This window comes from Austrofundulus limnaeus, unplaced genomic scaffold (genome assembly GCF_001266775.1).
Source record: "Austrofundulus limnaeus strain Quisiro unplaced genomic scaffold, Austrofundulus_limnaeus-1.0 Scaffold50, whole genome shotgun sequence".
Taxonomy (NCBI): domain Eukaryota; kingdom Metazoa; phylum Chordata; class Actinopteri; order Cyprinodontiformes; family Rivulidae; genus Austrofundulus; species Austrofundulus limnaeus.
Window position 1 is genome coordinate 1364495 of NW_013952452.1, and position 6363 is coordinate 1370857.

The window sequence follows — 6363 nt, forward strand, 5'->3', positions numbered from 1 at the left end:
GTGTTACTGTATTACTGTGTTGAAGAGGTTGATTATTTAGATTAGTTTATTAACTTTATTAATTTCCTTAAAAATCTAAATCAATTCTATATACAATAAAAATACAAATCAAAAATAAAATGAAAGGCAGCAGAAAGAAGAAAAAATCTTATATCTGCCCATTTTTCCCAAAAAATAAATTTAATTGATAATAATTTTCAAATAACGAAAACATCAAATCCTTCTCGAACAACAATCCGTATAGATACATATTATACTGTTTCATATTTCTTTAACAAACTGACTTTTATCATTCTCTTAAATACACACACATTGATTCAGCATTTTTAAAATCCCTCTTTAAAGTACACCGCTCCTTCAAATTAAATTTAGATTTCACAAACATATCTATCACCTCAAAATCACAACTTTCTCTGAACAAAAATATAATTGGATGTTTAAAGGTAATAGTTTAACAATTGTTTTCAACATGTGGCTTATTTGTTATTTAAGGAGACATAGACCCAACCGTTTGTGCTTCTTTCATTTTTCTTTTCATTAAATAGTAGAAAAACATCATGGAGCTTCAAATTGAACTGTGGTGTTAAAATATTGCTGATCTTAAAATGATACAAGTGCATACACATTGACAACTTTGAATCCATTTTGAACATCAATGTTAAAATAACAAATACATGTTTGCTAAGGAACAGTAAGTACGTCTTCCGCTACAGTTTGGACATGTGGTCCATATGGCCTGTGGCCCYCCATATGGACCCAGGAGGCCAGGTGCTTGAGAGCTCTAGCAACACTTTTAACAGTCCTCCTGTCATCCTAAATCAAGSCTGTGTGTAACCAGCCATGCAGTCAACAATTCAATCTTTCTTCCTGCATTAGACAGACCATTAGCACATACCCTGACAACAGCACAGTTTCTGTGGGCATGCACCACAAATCACAGCCCAGGGGAACTCAATCTACAGCATTTACTGCCGGTGAACATATGCAGGTTTGTGTTAAATCATGCCACTTAAATGGGAATGTGTTGCTATCCATGCTGGAATATCATCAACAGGGTTTTATTAAAATTTCTGAATGTCTGTCATGAAATCGGCATCAACAGTTGTGTTTTTTTCCATGCCGAGTATGATTCTGTGATTTTCTTTTTTCTTTTTTTTATTTCATTCTCCTGTCTGACCCCCCATAAATCACCCTGATAACCCGACCCACTCACACACCTCCTCTCCCATCTTTTCCCCTCCTCCTCCTCCTCCTCCTCCTCCTCCTCAGCGTCTGCAGACGCAGACTGTCCTCCTGCAGCCCACTGCCATCAAACAATGCCTGTATTCACGAGTCCACACACACACACCCACACACACACGTTTTGAAGAAGGGTTTCCCCAAAGCGAAGCACTGAAGTGCATCTCTTCCCTCAGAAAGGACCGATAATGTGTCTGCTCAGCCAGCAGGCAGGTTTTCAGGTGTATCAGATCTTCAGAAGCTGTCTGTGAGTCAGCTGGCTGCTGGATGGACTTGGATCGGCCCGAGCAGCAGATGGCTGGTGGATTGAGGGGAGACTGATGAGTGGTTTCAGTTAATGCATAATGAGACAAAGGATTTTGCGCAGCTCCTTGGATGGAAATGCACGCTGCCTAAGCCAATTATACACAAGTCAATTATTTAAAAGGGAACGTGGCGGTACATTATCAAGTCAAGATCATTGCTGTGAATGTTTCCGCATTAGGGTATTGGTATGTGTTTTCAGTTTGGGAGAATTTGATGGATACAGATGAGTTTGATTATTTAATAGAAACTGTGTTCCATTGGTTTTTAATTGTCAAAAAAAATTGATGCATCTTTTTCAGTCTCTTTTTATTGTCAAACAGGAGACAGGCACATGGATRTAACAGAAGAAGCACACACCCTATCCCCCACCTCCTCATACACACCCACCCACACACTCCACCCTGCCTAACCAGGATCCTGTTGCAGTCCCCTGAGTGATGCTCAGTGAAAAGTGGGACAGTTAGAGGACATTTTTTTTCTCTGTCTGTGTCCCTCCATATGTCTGTACTCTGTGTTCCTATGGAGCTTTAAATATGGCTTTAATAAAAATGAATGCTTATGTTTTAATTACAGCTATTCATTGCGTTGTCGCAAAGACCAAGATTCTAAATTAAGAAACAAAATCTGAACAATGTTTATTTTTTCATATTGATGTTTAATGTGTCCTTGTATATATAAAAAATTAAAATTATAAAATCGAGAGTGAAATGACGACACAATGCCAACCCCCACACGTTTGTTCACATCTGCCTCTCTGAAAACAAGCTCTCCATTTTGATTTTCATCATTTCTTCTTGTTTTCAGTTTAACTACACGATTAATTGATCACTGGGATCAGATAATAGTGATCATCAGGTGTACATGTTGATGTTTTTGAGAGTATCAAATAATTAGAAAAGGCAAAACGGTGAGAAATTAAATTTGAGTTCAATCAAATGAAGGAATGATCAGTTTGTACAGAGCAGAATAACACATCAGGGTGTGTGCTCATATCTGTTTGTTCACATTAAGTTTGTACTTCTTCCCACTCCTTTTCGACATGTGAGCTATATTAGAAGGAAATGTAGAGCTACTTGTGCGCTTTTTACATTTTTATTCAATTTTCTTTTTCTTGTAGGTCCTGATTTTTGTTTCTCTTTGCTTTGCTTAAAATGATTGTCTGTACTTAGCATATTCGGAAAAAAAAAACAGATGCTAGAATGTTCTAAAACTATTTTTACTGCATGCGTCACTCAAAAAACTAGTCAGAGACTAGATTCAGTTAAGATACAGACTATTAATATGCACCAGATGTACATTCACAGRCACGCAGGCCTATCAGGAACACAAAGGAACGCATTCAAACCTAAATCATCGGAGATAAAGTCTTGTTGTGTGGCATTGCCTTCCCTTTACATAACGCTCTGTGTGTTTAAGGGCACAGGGCGGTTTGAGGTCCACCTTTGGCAAATGTAATATATCAAATGTGTTTGCACGAGGACGTTTGACTTTGAATAATAAAGTTGACTTATTTGGTTTAACTTTGCAGGCATGAGAGAATCTGAGGACGATAAATAAATAAATGTCAAAACAGATATGGAACAGACTTGACAAAGATGAATACGCAAATAAAGCCTGGGGGGTGGCTGATTGGCTAGGAGTTATCCACTGTACTGTGCAAACAAGTCTGTTTTGGTTTGGTTAGACAAGAAGGGATTAAACCAACACAGCCACATGAAGCACACTTCATCATCATCATCACCATCATCATCACCACCACCACCACCACCACCACCATCATCATCATCACCATCATCATCATCATCATCATCATCATCATCATCATCATCATCAGGGTACTGCTGCCCAGGCTGTAGAAGGGACAGAGGGTCTTACAGATTTAGATTAAGCTAATATGTGTGTTTGTGTGTGTGTGTGTGTTCACATGTTCACACGTACAGTATTTAACCCCCCAGGATTAGTGCCTGAGCCTCTTTGTTAATTAAGCAAACAACAGGGAGTGGCACAAACTGTTATAAAGCTGTCTACGACCAGGCTGCTCAGACAAGGACTTCTACGTTTCTGCAAACATTTTATTCACAATTTTTGTACAGGTCAAAGAACACCTGCACATGAATGCAATATGAACATTCAACATCTTACCTGTTGTAGATATCTCTATGAATGAGCTCAGTTAAAAGTAGCAGGTTTTTTAGATATCTAAAAAAAAGATTGTTATTCCTAGCTTTTCCACAAAACCCTATTTTAAAGGATGCTTTAAACCAGAGGTGCCCAAAGTGGGGCCCGTGGGCCAAATTTGGCCCGCCAAGCCATTTGATTTGGCCCACTAGCAGTTATCCTGGTTACTAGATTGTAAYCTCCTGTTTTATGTAGAAATACTATTTGCACTTAGTCTTTTCAAACATTGGTCCAACTATAGGTACAAGGAGCTCTAGAGTCAGATAAACTTAACTCATGGTGCTCACTTTATCTTTGAACTATAATAAGATTAAACTTAAAATACAAGTAACTTCAAGAGACATTTATATTAGATTTAAGTTCATTTCTAGTTTTGCACACTTTATAAGTCCCAATACTCAAGTTTTAAATTATGAAAAGTCCCATGAGCCTTTGCTGCCCGAGCAAACATTCAATTTTCTCCATGTCCATGGTCTAGAAAAAAAATGTGGGCAACTGCACTGGCTGCAGCTTAATCATAAAAAATACAACTTTCCTTGAAATATTTGCATTTCGTGTATTATATTAYTGCATTTGGCCCACCCCCCCTCAGATTGATTTTAATTTTGGCCCTTTCAGAGAAAATGTTTGGGCACCCCTGCTTTAAAACATTATTCGACAAATACCATGAACATAACTAAAATACTAATCGCAGGTCTGTAAAGTACTTGAAAAAATAACTAAGTAAAAGTAAAAATACCTTAATAGAAAATGACTTTGGTAAAAAATACATTTTGCCGATGAGAAAAAAATGTCATAAAACTGGCAACAAAAATCGTGAAAAGTAAAAATACTTTGGCACACTCTAAAATAAACTGTTGAATTTACTTAACCCCTTAAGAGTCTTTGTTCTACCGGCAGACAAAAATGATGCAGCTTGCTTCTGCCTCTAAATGTTTCCAGACGCTACTGGGGGCTTTTATTTTGAAAACTAGTGTATCAGACAACTTCTTCTGGCGCTGACCTTTAGTTTGACCCCCTTAAAAAATTAAAAGTCGAAAGGCTTTTAAGGAATTTCATGGGCATCTGGTTCCTTTAAACCAAGTTGAGTAAATAAGAGGCAATATACATATTTTATTTGAAAGAAAATGTGTATATTCCTTCATATTTACTCAGTTAACATGACTTGGTTGAGTAAATTTAACACCTGTCATGATGAGTGCAGACATATTTAATTTTGTAACGAGTAACTAGGTGTTAAATTTTAAAGTAAAGAATAAAATGTATTATTTTTAGGTTTTAAATGTGATGAAAAATTAAAAGTAATGATTACAAAAATACTTGGTAAAATTACAAATCCTCAAAATAATTACTTAAAAACTGTAACTAATAAATGTAYTWTAAACTTCTGACACTAATATGTACTTATACGAGTTTAAAAAGTGTCATTTTATTGCAAATAAATGAGAAAAGTCAGTGGTTTATTGCTAAACTTGTCTAAACATGTCACTGTGTGCTGCTTCTTTATATTAGGACAACATTCTTCCACAATCTTGAAACACTACACAACCTCAGAGACCTTCTGTATGGGATCATTTAACCATGTCGATCATGTRAAGAAACTGGATTAGAGCAGAAAAAATGAAGCAAGAATGAGCTGACACTGATAAATTTCCTAAGCAGGTAGGATGCATTTATGTTGATAGTAGATACAGGAGTCCTGGCTTGTCACAGTGAATGTTCTAGCAGCACGCTGTGCAGCACTCAGCTGAATGATTCAAAGACCTGCGAGAGCCTTCAGCAGCTGGTCTCAGGAAGAGGCTTCTTAATGTTTAATGTAAGGTAATGTGCACAAGTAGGCTACAGCAGGGGCGCCCAAACATTTTCCCCGAGGGGGCCAAAATGAAAATCTATCCATGGCTGCGGGCCAAATGCAGTTATATAATACATGAAATACAAATACTTTTTAAAGTAAAGTCCTTTATTTTTAACGATAAAGCTGTGCAATGGCCCTCTTTTGTTTGTCTGTGCACTTGGAGAAAGTCTGCCATACGCTCAAGTAGCAAAGGCTCATGGGACACATCATAAATTGATAAAATACGAGTTTTTGTGGCCTTATAAAGTGTGCAAATCTACATGTGGGGTTAAATCTGATCTAAATATTTCTTGTTGTCATTTCATGTTTCATGTTTAATCCAAATAAATCAAAGATATGTCAGCACCATGAATGAAAACTACCTTCACTACAGCCCTTTTATATAGTCATTTGACCAATGGAAATACTGTTTCTGCCTACAGGATAACAGGTTACAACCTTGTAACTTTGGCAACTGTTGGTGGGCCAAATCAAATGGCTTGGCGGGCCAAATTTGGCCCGCAAGCCCCACTTTGGGCTCCGCTGGGCWACAGGAAGGCTTCTCTAACACGACTCACAGACAGAAAGCTGTGGATGGAGCAACCTGAAAAACACTTGCCCGTTAAAATGCTATCCTTCTCAGAAAAATAAACACCAGGAACCTGATAAACTGCCCTGTGTGAGAGTTTCAAAGTTTATGCAAGTGTAAATTTCTACTTTTGCAGATTATCTTTTTTATAACGGACAAACTAGGTGCATGCACACACACACACACACACACACACACACACACACACACACACACA